General features: G+C 48.5%; 2 protein-coding genes across 3 annotated transcripts in view; both read right to left on the reverse strand.

Annotated features, from left to right (window-relative positions):
• LOC119396434 (major facilitator superfamily domain-containing protein 6-A) overlaps window positions 1-14,625 on the reverse strand; it is a 77,349-nt gene that overhangs the window by 15,175 nt on the left and 47,549 nt on the right. The window lies entirely within an intron of this gene.
• LOC119396435 (major facilitator superfamily domain-containing protein 6-A) overlaps window positions 1-14,625 on the reverse strand; it is an 86,640-nt gene that overhangs the window by 14,576 nt on the left and 57,439 nt on the right. The window lies entirely within an intron of this gene.

Below are 14,625 nucleotides of genomic sequence, written 5' to 3' on the forward strand. Positions count from 1 at the left end.
CTCTTCCGAACGAACGCTAAACGTGTTGCAATTTGCCTTCCATAAAACTGTTTGTCTTTGTAATAATCGTTTGTCCTATCATCGACACTCTATCATCGACTTCGCCTCAACGCAGCATTCGCCAATAGCTACATGTGCCGCCTTGGTTTGACCACTGACCCATACTGTGATAACTGTGGTGCTCTAGAAACAATAGAGCATATTGTTACGCGAGTGACGAGTCGCTTGCACGGTAGGCTATTTACAAGATATATTTTCAAGAGCGGTTGCAGCGCTGACCAGTTCGACTCCGAGCTCGAGCAGCGAGCGACCTTCGTTCTCTTCGTCGGGCGCCTACGCGCCTCGACAATATGCATGCCGGGGGCCTACATGTAGCATAACCCCCGGCGGCAAAGACGCAGTCTCGGCGCATCTAGACGTCAACATCATTCGGCGAGTGGTACTGCTTCAGGCGTGCGACGTGTACGTTGTCGCTGGCCTGCGGGGTGGATGAAGACGACGAGGCAGCAGGAGAAATTTCATAAGTGACAGGAGTCACCGCACGAAGCACTCGGTATGGCCCTGTGTACTGAGAGAGCAGTTTGTCGGACAGGCCAACGTGCCGGGTCGGAGACCAAGCAGAACCAAAGAACCGGGCGAATAGTGCACGTCGCGGTGTCGTTGATCATAGCGACGGCGTTGGTTCTCTTGGGAGGCCAGAAGGCGAGTACGAGCGGCTTCGCGTGCATGGGCGGCCCGGCTGATAGCGTCCAGGGCATATTCAGTGGTCGGAGCTGCTGGCAACGGAATGACTGTATCGGGGGGCAATGTGGGTTCGCGGCCGAACAACAGGAAAAATGGGGAGTAACCAGCCGTGTCATGGCGCGAAGAATTGTAGACAAATGTCACGTACGGTAGAGCAAGGTCCCCGTCGGAATGGTCTGAGGAAACATACTTTGAAAGCATGTCAGTTAGGGTTCAGTTCACCCGCTCCGTGAGACCATTTGTTTGCGGATGGTACGACGTAGTGAGCTTGTGCCGCGTTTCACATGAACGCGGGATGTCCGCTATGACTCACGATAGAAATGTGCGGCCACGGTCCGTGAGCAGCTGGCGTGGAGCACCATGTTGCAAGATCACGTCGCGCAGAAGAAAATCTGCGACATCTGCGGCGCACCTTGTTGGAAGAGCTTGTGTGATGGCGTAGCGTGTGGCGTAGTCTGTGGCCACAGCTATCCAGCTGTTGCCAGCAGACGACAGGGGAAAAGGGCAGAGTAGGTCCAAGCCGACGCGAAAGAAGGATTCGGACGAAATGTCGAGTGGTTGAAGGCGCCCAGCCGGAAGCGTCGACGGTGTTTTGCGGCGCTGAAATTTCTCACGCGCCGCGACGTATCTTCTGACGGAACGTGCTAGACCTGGCCAATAGAAGCGACAGCGGACCTAGTCGTATGTGCGGGACACGCCAAGGTGACCGGCAGTTCAAACGTCGTGAAGTTCATGGAGTACAGCCGAGCGGATGAATTGCGCCACTGTCGAACTCTACAAGGCCTTGTTTTCTACCTACCAACGAAATAGCTGTGTATGTTGATGGTGTTGCCGTGCAAGCATTAGTCGATACTGCAGCTGCTGTATCTGTATTAACGCGATAGTGTTAGAGAGCTCGTGTCGCAGAAATTTCGGTGTCGGCGACGGTGTCGCTACCGACGCTTGTGAGCGAAAAATCGTCCATGACCAAAAAATCGAGAAAGATGCAAATAAAATAAACACTAAAAATCTTCGGACCCATTGAGGATCGAACCCGGGCCGTTTGCGTGGTAAGCAGATGTCCTACCACAAAGCCACGATGTTACTTGCAACTGCTGCGAAAAAAAAAAAACACTACATAAATGCCATGTAGTGGAAGGAGTCTCCTTAACGCATTTTGTTCGGCAGGTGCCACGACGAAAATAAGCCCATTCGGCGATTTGTAGGCGCATTGGCGAGGCCATAAAACTGCATTTTTTGCGCGACGCAATGCTTCGAAAAAAGCCTGGACAGTGCACCCATCGCCGCTAAAAACACACACAAACTTGTAAACAGCTCCAAAAAAGGACAACTACGTCCATCTAGCCGAAAACATATCAAGCATACATAATATAATGTGCTGCCATCTGTGAGGCCCATTGTGAGAAACACGTCTCGACTCTAGGACACGGAAGTGCGTTAGATCGAAACCTGTACCTTTACTTGGAGTGGCGCCCTCTCGTGTGTGACATCAGAGCGGGGATTCCGCTCTGAACCGCGCCGCAGCAGCCGCTGCTCCCGTATGCGGATCGTCTGCTACAGGCGGGAACTTTGTCGAACGAACAGCCCCGCAACGGTCAACTAACGCCTACAACGAATGTTTTCGAGTGTAATCTTGAACTTGTTTTAGTTGCGGTCCAATCGACAGGGCCAAGAGATCCCCCGGATGGCCGACGAGTGCGCCGATGCCACCAACCGCATTGCTGGTAAGAAAGTGAAACCATGTGTGAGTGTTCTCGGTCGTTATCGTGTTTCCGCCGTGCGATACTAATTAGTTCGGGTGTTTCTTTCGATATTTCAGTAAGCGTGCCGTTCTCCAGCATCTACAAGTATGTAGATAAAGCTTGTGAAAGGTCGCGGTGCCTCATCGAGGGCGAGGCGGTGTACGACGCAGGCCACGTTGTTGAATGCGCGGTCGAGGCCGTCAACGGAGATCGCATCACCGTCCCAGCTCTCGTCCTGCAAACAAGTGCGCAAGTGCCGCCTTCAGGGGCGTAGCCACGTTAGGGCACACCTGGGCCCGTGCCCCCCCCCCCCCCCGAATTTTTTTTTTTTTTTTGCCATAGCATACAGAGCAGAAAATGACACTCGACCACATCTGCCTGCTCGTCCCCACTACAGATCAAGGAGGTGCCCCCCCCCCCCCCCCAAAAAAAATTTCTGCCTACGCCCCTGGCCGCCTTGTTGCACACCCCCCTGCCGATGCCCATGATCACAGTTTATCCCGTAATGTTGGTTCAGTGAGTACGATATTACGTCGTAGTTCATATTATCACCGCACAGGGCCGTCGCATGGGTATTAGAATATAACAAATAGTTAATCGCTGATTATACCACTCAAAGGGCCACAGATATTAACGTGGCAAAGGCAAGCTGGATCGAGTTTCACGCCACGCAGCCTAACGAAAAGCTTAAAGAGCTCCGCTTTTCAAAAAGTGTCTGTGCTGCATCAGGTGAAAACTTTTAGAGAATGTACACCAAACAGCGGCAACACGTTTCGCTTATGAATTTATGATAAGCAGTCCGCTAGGTGCGCGCTTGCCTTCATAAGTAAAATACGTATGTACACCATCGAAATGCAGCCGTAGTCTTAGATATTCTGCGCCGCTCAGCTGAGCTTACGACGCGCGCTTTCCTGCGAGGCGATTCGGAGGCCGCGTCGTCGGCTCCCTTCGCGGCAGGTTGTGGGACGGCACCGCACCTGGTGTACCTCAGCTCTGCTTATAGCCTGCGTGCAATAAACGGCTTAAGTATTGGCGAGGCGCTTAAACGCGGTCACAAGCTTAGCTAAGAGTGGCGGTAGCAGAAGTCACTGTCCGCGAAGTGCTTGCTGCACACTGTCGATGAAGGCGTGGGGCGCTTTCCCATACCGAACTTGACTATGCACTTCAGCTTTGGGTCCTTAGGATAGTTGTGAAAGCTAACGCCTTTTTCACGAGCGGACGGAGTACACTGAGAGCAGCACTTCATCATTGCGCAGCACTCGCCGCGGAGACAAGCGGCCACAGTTCTACGAAACAAAGAGCTGCAGTTCTAAATGAACGTTAAAAGCAGACCAACGGTTGTTCGAACAGCGTCAGCAGCCACCATACGCAAGATAACCAACTGAACTGCTTTTTTGTTGAGATTTACCACAACGGTGGTTTCAACACGGCGCTGGGCCTACGTAGCAGACGAAAGCGCGCGAATCCCCGCTCTGACGTCATACAGGCGCCGTTCGCAGCGCCGCCATCGGTCGCACACCAGGCCAATAGGGGCGCCACTGAAAGCCGCGTAGCGGCGGCCGTTGGAGCCGCTGGTGGGTCGCGTAGCAGACGCCTCTAACAGACGCCCTTGCGCGCGTGCGATTTGCCGCTTGTGCGCGTCCCAGATAATTGCTTTTGCGGCGATAGTGTGCGCAAAGGAGCCGCAATTTATAACAGTGGACATCTGTCCCATGTCACAGCTGTGTGGGACGACAATGTCACCATACGCGCCAAGTGTTTGCCACAGACAAGCGTCAACAAACTTCCCTACGGAGTGGAGCTCATCGTAAGTACACCGCTTTCTTTATTACATCCCGCTCACTAATGCCGGTATGCGTTGACGCGTGAACCAACGTTTTTTCTCGACACAGTAGCTTCGTTTACGTGCCATGTGTTTATATAGTAGATTTTGAGGGAGCGCGAAGGGTCAGCGTTGGTAAAACTTTGAAACCAGTACGATAAACTTGTGAAAAAATAAAGGATAAACTTGTCATCATCGGTGCAGAAGCGCACAGCGAACATTCTGTACCGATGATCGCATTCCAGTGCCATCAATAGGTAGAATGCAGCCGATTTCGTGCAGCACACGTGTGATTCCACGGCGCTTTTGTAAAGGAGCCGTCACGTGCCCCACATTCTCTGGCATTGCGCTTCGCGCCATTCGTTTTTCAAGAGAGCCTAGGCATCGCGTCTTATCAGTAATAACAACCTCATGTGCACTGTAGCTTCTACAACGCAGGCGAGCCGACCAAGTGTAAATGTGGTAGCGTTCGCTGAAGACGTAGCGACAAAAATGGAGAAATAAAAACACGGTAATCGTTCTAACACTGCCGTAAACAAAGCGCGATTGCTTACCTTCTGCTTCGTACAGCCGCAATCCACCGCCGCCGTCGCTCTCGCTCATGAAATAGCGACGTGAACAGCGCGTGTAACACACAAGGACGAAGAACCGACGAGGACTTGCACACACCTTGCTTCAGTTCATGAAATAGCACCGGAAACCTGTAGAAGTGCGTTCCTGGCAATTTTCTGTGTGTGTTTGAGCAGCCGACAACGCAGCAGTTATTTTTCGACATCGCTGAATCCCGACAGAGTTGTTAAATCATGATGAAAACACATCCATCCGTGCATTCGCGTACACGTTCGCGGGAACAGTGCTCGCCCGAACCCACAAACGCTTCCGAGCCGTGGCGGCAGATGTCGTCGTCGGCGCTTTGCGCATCGCCTAAAGATATATACATCGCGCGCGCGCGGGCGTGTGTGTCTGTAACAACACACATTAATAAGTATGCACTTAGTGGTTGAAGTGCGCACTAGGGGCCGGATTTCGCTATCGCGTTCAACTCTTAAAGGCGAAGCTTAAGGGTCCCCCAATTTTTACAGCGAAAGCTGTTATGAGATCATTTCACCGGCCGTTTTTGGTGCCGTAGTTGTCCGCCGCCGCCGCCGCCGCCGGTGTCCGTAACCAGTATCACTCGAAATAAGAAAAAAACTAAAGAAAAAAATTCCAGGATGGAACGAGGTTCGAACCTGGGCCATCTGCGTGGGAGCCCAGTATTCAACCTCTGAGCCATGCCGGTGCTTGAAACTGCTTTGCAAAAAGGTCCTATACAGGCTTCATGTCGGGAAGGAACCACATTAGCATATGCAATATAGCGTGGTAAAAGAGTAGAATAAGCACCAAGCGTCGCACAACGCGAATTCTGTAACCAGGCGTCACACAATGCGAATTGCGCAACGAGTAGGTTGTTGAATGCTTCCAGCCCATTACAAAGAGCTCTTCTATAATTCTTCATCGTCATCACGCACAGCATCAACAAAGTGCGCATAATGCCTTACACGCGTTTAGCAGGTACCACGGCTGTCTGTAGAATGACGAAAATGGCACAGTGCCTACTGCCCTACTTCTCAAAAATTACAATGATTTATAGCGTAGTGGGTTCCTCGCAAGTGCACTTCTGTTGGTTGCCAAGGAAGCCCATAAGGCTCCCATGATCCATTTCCTCAGGGTCTCAATGAAGTCAATTCTCTCCCTCTCTCGCTCTACGTTTCTCTGGTTAAAGTGTGTTATAAAGCGTGGTGGGACAGTTAAATAACGACCGGGCGTCACACAATATGCATTACGTAACTAGTGGGTCGTTTAAAGCTTCCAACCCATTACAAAGGGCGCAACCATATTTATTCATCGTCATCAACCGCCGCATCAACAAACTGCACATAATCGCTTACATATGGTACCTCGCTTCTCCGCAGAACAACGAATAATGTGCTGGGTGCTTCCCAACTTCCCAAAAATTACGCTTTGTGGCGTAGTGGGTACGTTGCTAATGTACCTGCATTAGTAGCCACAGGAGAGTTTATAACGCGCTATAGAAAAGCCGCTCTTCCAGCTTTCGCTGTGACTGTGCTGCGCTTTCCGCGCAGGCCTGGCGTTTTTTAACACGAAAGTGTTTTATGCCGGGGTCCACCAAGTACTTCCGTTACCGGATATTACGTTTATAAAATCGACGCCAACGAGTGAGAAAGAAAAAAATCCAAGGAAAAGATCCGCCGATGGGAATCGAACCCACGACGCTGCGGCCGCGTCGGTAAGCGCCCGACGCTAAACCAACTAAGCTAGCTTGGCAGATGCCGGACACTTCACGAACGCGCCTTATATCTTTCACACATTCTCCCTCATGGTGCTCGCTGTTGGCGGTGTAGGTAGGCGGTGCGGCGCGGGGGCGGTGCCGCCGTCTGTCAGAGGTGAAAAGAAGTAATGCGTCACGATCGACACTTACTAGCGCTTACTCCGAGACTGCGTGCGATATCGGAGGTCATGGTTAAAGCGTCTCGATACCAGCGAGGGACACTGGCCACGCTGGCGTCGCCGAAGCACCCTAAACGCAGTTACGTTCTTCGACTTTCGCTTCGTGTGAGCTTGCGCCGGCTCATCGGAGTAGTGCAGCTTCCACATGCACCAACGAGATTTCTCCGCCGCCGAATAGTTCGATTGCGAGAGCACCGACTAACAAAACTGCTGCAATACGTGTTGCAGAAAGGACGCGATTTTGAGTGACGAATGTCGTGCCTTGGTGGAGCGAGACAGAGGCCAGCGGGACGCACGCGCTTGCGGCTCAAGCTAAGAACCTCTACGAACTAGCCGTCAACATGGGTGCATTCACGCCAGTCGGTGCTGTAGCTGGCAAGCGCGAATAGACATTGTACAAGCTCTCATATATCACTACAGAATAAGCACTACTTCTGTGTAGACACGTTTCATTTTCGTGTTTTACCGATTCCTATGACGGAGGGATCAGCCATGTTTTTTCCCTTTCCTTGCTCTTCTTATCATTTCTTGCCTTTCCGCAGTGAACTATAGACCTTTGCATCGGGCGCGGAGGACCGGACTGGCAAGCAGTTCTTTCCAATCTAGTAACGTTGGTTCTTTCCTCCTTTGTGGCTCGTGCGCGACGGTGCGGAGTGTGCGGGCTGATGCTTGGATGAGTGGCGTTTTTGCGTGTTTTAGGTCCAGCTGCGGATTTTCTTCTCTTTTACTGCGATGTGAGTCAGCGAAAGGTCAACTGGAAACCACTGTGCCGTTTTTGGTTGTTCTAACAACTACAGAAAAAAAAAAAGGAAAACTGAATAAGTATGCCACGTGCGTCACCAAGCGCGGAGTGTCTGCGGTTGCGGGCGCTTCAAGGTACATCTTTTGTGTTACGTTACAGGTTCTAAATTGGCAAGTGCCGGAATGTATCTGGAATTAGCAGTGTCCCACACAGTCAAATGACAATTGGATATGGCCAGATTGGTAAAATAAACATAAGCGATGAAGTGCGGCTCTGTTCGGTAAAGTGCAAAACCTCTAACCTGCCCTCGAGTGTTGTTTTCGCCTGTGCTGTTTTCGCTTCGTTTTATTATTATATTGTAATATAATCTGTTTGGTCTAACAATTAGCCTCGTAGCTCGGCTCAACACGGTGATTGCTGCAGTTGATGTAGCTGTATTAGTACGGACGAGAAGTCCCTCACTTCGCAGCGGAGTAACCGGCATCATACATTTAATTTATGCTCTGCACCAGCCTTGTTATAACCCGAACACTCATTAAACACTACATGAAAAAGGCATCGCGATATCCTTGTCGTGAGGTTACAGTTTCCGTAAGAGAGTGGCATGTTCGTATACGATGTGCGATATGAAAGCCGAATAGTAAAAAAAGAGAAAAAAAAGAAAGAGTTGTGTCGCTTCGTGTGTAGAACAACTACGATTTTTTACTACAAATAACACCCCCTATACTTTCCTTGGCATTGCTGTCTGTTAGTTCCCATTAATATTGTGTCTAACAAAGAAAAACGAGCCCTTAAAAGTAATCTTCTTTCCTTTATTCATAGCGAGGGCCTCGTTCTGGCAGACATGATGCCTTCAGGTAGTATGCGAGGGATTATTGGTCAGCTGCCTGCTCGTAAATAGATCACGTGCTACGTGACGCCAAAAAGGCAGAAAAAAGAGTGTTCCACACTCGCCGCCATGGCTGCGACTGGCGCTGACTGACACTCCTAAGTTTCAATTCACATACATATACCCTATAAAGTGGACGGGGAGATGACCGCCGCCGTAGCTCAGTGGTAGATCATCTGACGCGTTATTCGAAGGTCGCAGATTCTGTCCCTGCCGGCGGCAAGTTATCTTTTCGTCCACTTTCCTTTCTTCACATTTATACTCTAATTACTACAAATAACACCCCCTATACTTTCCTTGGCATTGCTGTCTGTTAGTTCCCATTAATATTGTGTCCAACAAAGAAAAACGAGCCCTTAAAAGTAACCTCAGGAAGACAATTTTTTATGTGGTCAAGAACCGTGTCCGAGAAGCGTGAAACAAAAAGCACGTTGTTACGCTTGTCTATAGTGTTTCTATAACTGCCAATTTGGCTGCTTAGCGTTGCAAAATTCAACAGCAAGAATTTCGTAAAAAGAGTACATCTGGTAGACGAGTTTATTTAAAAAAAGATAAACACGAATAACCTCCAATGCCGATCATAGGGTCGAGCCCGGGCGCGCTTGGTGCCTCACCGGCAGAAGAAACTCTATAACCATCTTCACCTCATCACCACCTAAATCCAATCAAATATCACGTTTCTCAAAAGAAAAAAGAAAAAGAAGCGCTCCGGCATGTGAACATAGCATCGTTTTTATGTACCAGCTCTCGTTACGTACAGCTCTCGTTTCGTCCAGACCGGTGGGCAATAAATGAGCGAGTAATAGTTTAAAGGGGTCGTGACAAGAAAATGAAGCTGCCCGGTTATAATTTTCTCTGCTTCCACAAAGATTGGACATGTTGATTCCGAAATATTTCGACGCAATATTCAGTCTATAATTAATGACGCCCTTTCGAAATCGCAGTTTTCTCGGGCTCCTAAACTACTATGTGGCACTACCGGCCGCCATAGACACTAGCGTGTGACGTCATGATCAGGGAAGTTATAAACACAGCGTTAGCTTTCTTTTGCTCTAAAATAATAGATTTATAGGAACCTAGAAAAGAAACTTTTTCTTTCACAGCAGCTTTTGCGCTCTGAGTTGTATACTGTGCAAGCACAGCACTTGACCTGCTTGCTTCCTCTTTCAAGTACATCCGGGCTCGGTCACGTGTGCATTTATGCCTTCGCTCGCACGGTGCAGCGTCCCCGTTTTTCTTTCTTTCTGGTTGCGTTAGGTTGTGTTCTACGGCGTGTTTTGGGTGGCTTAGTCCTCGCTATGCCAGCCGTGTGCGTCGTCAGGCAGTGCCGTACATAATAAAAGTGGAAACAACGTTGGCTTTCACAAGCCGCCGGTGTCACAATCGAAACACTATGATGCTACGAACCTCGGCCAACTATGGCTCAGCAAACATCGCTGCGTCGCCATGTTTTGTCGAAGACAGAGACTTTTCATTGGCTGACTCAAACTGACGTCAGCTGTACAGTTGAGAGGAACGTGAGCTGGGAAATCGTAATTGTGCTTTTATAGTTAATAAATGGACCCGGACGATGAAACGAGTTGAGGTATAGTATTGAATGGACGGCCAGGATTCCGAATACACACGCAGTTGAAAATTTTCGGAAAACGTTTCACGACCCCTTTAAAGGAGAGAAACAAGATAGACAGCAGTTTGTGAGTAACAAACAGATGCCGTCTGCGCAACGAAATCGAGACCGTGCTCATGTACGAGCGGTAGTCGGTTCGGTGCAGCATAAACAAACCGTGAAAGAAAATAACTAACTAAATATTACAGTCCAAGAAAAAAAATCACTGTATTGTTGAAGTGCTAGCACTTGCTTGCCCAGCTGGAACGAGTCGAAATACTTTTGCGGTTTTCCGTCAGACAGTGCCAAAAATATATGACATTGACCACTTGCGACCAGGGTGTCGGAACGAAATGTTTTTCGTTTCGGTTTTAGTTTCGTTCCACCGCAAAAAAGTTCCGTTCCGTTTCTGTTCCGGAACGAAAAAAAAAAATGTTCCGTAACGGTTCGTAACGGTTTTTTTATGGAAAATTTTGAAGCTAAAGTAATCATAAAAAACATTTAATTTGTGATGTAGTTACTTGTCTTCCTCCTAAGAAAGCGGGACAAGGGTAAAACACGTTCTTCAGAGGAGCGGAAGTAACTGTACGATGAATTCCTACCAACTAGCACAAACCAGTATACCCTTCAAAGTAATGGTACTTATTTTTTCCAAATTCAATTACGATTTTTAGTGGGCTCAATGCTTCGTGTCAAGGGAGGGAGCACAATATCAGAAGCAGCACGTCATTGAGTGTACTCTATGATGTGCGAGACCGCTGTTCTGATAAAAAGATCGCCAGACCTGCGCGGAATGCGCAGCACTGTCACAGCGAAAGTTGGAAGAGTGGACTTTGTAGAGGCCGTTGTAGAGTCTCTTGAGGCAACTGATACAAGTACACATGCACGGTACCCACTACGCCATAAATCATCGTAATTTTTCTGAAGCAGCGAAGTTCCCACTATGTCATTTTTCGTCATTCTTCGGAGAATCGTGGTAGCCATAGAGTTTCTTACAAACTCTATGGTGGTAGCCGCTACACATCTGTAAGGCATTATGTGCGCTTTGTGCTGTAGCTGATGACGATGAAGAATTATGGCTGAACACTTTGTAGTGGGTGGGAAGCATTAAACCACACACTCTTTGCGAAATTAGCATTGTGTGGTGGCTGGTTGTCGTTTTACTCTTCTGCCACGCTGTATTACATATGTTAACACGATTCCTTGCCCGACATGACGCCTGTATAGCGTATTTTTGCGAAGGAGTTATAAGCACCAGCGTGGCACTGTGGTTGAAGACTCGACTGCCACGCAGGGGGCGTGGGTTAAAATCCCATCCGATCCTATAAATCTGTTTCTCATTTCATTTTTTCTTATTTCACGCGATAGTGGTCACGGACACGGGCGGCGGCGGACAACTATGGTGCCAAAATCAGCTGTTGTGATCTCATAAGAGCCTTCGCTGTAACAAACTTCAGCGCCGACAATGCCCTCTACACTTTGGCCTGCGTGACAGGCCCGCAAAAGTCCACTTGCGTTAATATAAACACCTCTGGTTGCCACTGTTTTCGTCTTTCGCACAATTTCAACATATCTTTGCTTTGGAATTCCTGCTTGAGGTACGCGCTTATACTGTACCCTGAGATCTGCTCACATTGCATGAGCTCAGTTGTTCTGGACTGCGAAGTTTTCTCGTGAACCGAAAAACGATTGAAAAAATTTCGGTTTCACTCCGGAACGAAATAATATATAAAGTTTCGGTTACGTTTTCGTTCCGGTCAAAAATATCGTTTTTTTCGTTTTTCGTTTTCGGTTTTCGTTCCGTTCCGACACCCTGCTTGCGACACGTTCGCGCCGCCATATATTATCATTGCCGCTCAATGGATGAAACCTGTTAAATATGTCTCACAGACTAATTTCCTACCTAAACTGCATCACTTGATACAAAAATCAGCGCGCCAGAGCGAAAACAACCGACTGCAACTGCAACCGCACGCACACCTTCCATACAAACGCGGAGCTTCACACATGCCAGTGGGTTGCCAGACCAGAGACAGCGCCGCCCGCTAGGCAATATGGCGGCGCCCACGAAAAAAAAAAAAAGGTCAATACAAACTATGCTGGAAAAGCTCCCATGCGGCAGGATACTTCACCTTTTCGGTTCGCAATGTTCAGCGATATTGGAAACTATATACTACATATAAGGCCCATAGCCAGGCATTTTTTTCGGGAGGGAGGGGGGGGGGGCGCTTGCTGAAGGCCTTGAAGAACACCTATTTTCACTATTTATTTTCGGTAAAACACCCCCCTCGATCAGAAATTCAAGGCGAGGGGGGGGGGGGTTAGGGTAACCCCCTGGCTACGGGCCTGCTGCATACCTTTCTCTTTGCTCGGCAGTTTACATCTCGTTGTGCTGAACAGATTGTGCATGCATTTCGAGTTATAAGCGTGTCACGCACGAGAGCTCAATCGAAGATTTATTAAAATAACTGTTTACTAGTATACCTTGAAAGCAATTGTGGCATGATCATTTGCCATTGCGCAAAACTGAAACGTGGAACTCCGTTGATAAACTTCGTATAAGGCAATGTTATTAAGCGTGTTTTTTTTTATTTTTTGAAAAAAGAATATGGGTAATGCTGCATTGCGACAAGCGAACCCTTACAATACTGTTTAGTGGGTGATAAATGGTCAAAGCAAAAAAAAAAAAAGAACTCCGCAGATTTTACGCATTGAGGGAATCGATTTCATGCGTGGCCTATAGTCTATATAAATACTGTGTTGCAGTAGCATGCGCTTTAAAAATTTCCTGGATGTGTTATTTCTGATCAAAAGAACACAAAGTACTGTGCCAAGGAAGTTTTAATAAGAGTGCATTATGAAAAAATTAGTTGAAATTAAAAGCAGTGCAGAAACCGAACCCCCCAGCTGTTTACGCGCCGACAACGTCAACAACAAACAAAAAAACTGTTTGTCGGAACACAGCAAAATATTTGCAAATGCACTGCAACGTTGGGAATATTAAAGAGACAAAAAGTAGGAAATGAAACAATTAAGTAGTGATATCAATAACTTTTGATGGCCTATTTTCTACGTATCTGTTGGGAAATGGCAACGTATTCGCACGCCGATTCGGTGGTGCGGTGGCTGCTGGCGTTCCGAACCGAGACATAAATACGTCACGCACAACTTCCAATTACCGAACACACCACTTCTATTGCACATAACACCCAGCTGAACAGCAAACATGGGGCGCAAGCAAGGTATGCGTCAGCGATCAGTCGAAGGACGCAATGTTGAATGTTCTCGCTTTTTTCGATAATGTTCTCGAGTGCGCTAAGAAGTGAACCTGAGCACCGACTGCAAAACTAGCGCAAGCAGTCAATATTCACCAAGTGTCGAAGTGAATGGCATCTCGCACGAAGTTATTACGCTAATGCAACTATGTATGCAGCTCCGGACCTAGCGAACACACCCGGCCGTGACACGAAAAAAGACCGATGAAGGCATGAAGAGAGTTCGCGAGCATATGGCAACATTCACCGCACGTTTCATTAGTTACACCGCTTACCGCGCAGTTGATTCATAACTGTCGGTGACTCGAAATCACTTCTGATATCCTCTTGAAGAAACACACACACACACATATTGCAGTTACGCCGAGCGTAACACGGCATCGAGGCGAAAAGATCACTCACTTCTCAACACACGCTAGCAACGCGTCGGACGGTCTGGAAGGGAAATGGCCGCCGCTGCCGCCAAATGTTGCCCGCGTGCAGCCTACCTGTGCGGTACTGTGAAATTTTCCAGTGATATTAAGGAGTGTTGCTTTAAAGGGGAAGGGGGGGGAGGGGGGACGCGCCCTTCTTGCAACCTCGCGGGTGATATTGCACACGCTGAAGCACCTCCGAGCTCTGTGTGCCGCTAGCATTAAATGGTGTATATAAATAGCTCGCCGTTAGTAACTTGAGCAACCCGGTGACGCGTGACCGAGTTGTTTGAACCGGCGCGGTGCGGAACGAAGGGTCGCAGGTTCGGATCCCGCTGCCGCGCTTCAGAAATTTTTTTCAGATTTATTTTGTTCGCGGCTTTTATTCATATATACATACATATACATATCCGGGACATGACGGCGACGGCGAAAACGAGCCGAGATTGACCATATAACTGCTATCGCAATAAAACTGCTTCGGGCGACGCCTGTGATCGGTCAACAAAACTGTCCAGCATAGGGCCACCGCAACTCCCCGCGTCACCTTAGAACATTCGAAGCGGACCTGCAACCTAACTGAAACGCTGTTATTAAAGAAGCGTTCCAGCCTCTATATTGCGACTGTGTCCTCTCCGAACAGGGCCATAAAACGGCGGACGTGCCCACCAGTGTCAGAGGCAGGGGTGTTTGCGTGTTTGTGTGTTTCTGGTGAAAGGAGGAGAGCCCGGTGACGAAAGGAAACAGCAGTGGCCAGCGAACATTAGAGCTCAGGGAACGTTCTCTTTTCTTTGGTGTGTCATATAAATAAGTTTTTGTTGTTTTAATCACCGGTTTTTTAATATCTAATATTAAAATTGGTAAATTACGAATTCTGCAATAGA

The sequence above is a fragment of the Rhipicephalus sanguineus genome, chromosome 6 (assembly GCF_013339695.2).
Source record: "Rhipicephalus sanguineus isolate Rsan-2018 chromosome 6, BIME_Rsan_1.4, whole genome shotgun sequence".
Classification (NCBI taxonomy): Eukaryota; Metazoa; Arthropoda; class Arachnida; order Ixodida; family Ixodidae; genus Rhipicephalus; species Rhipicephalus sanguineus.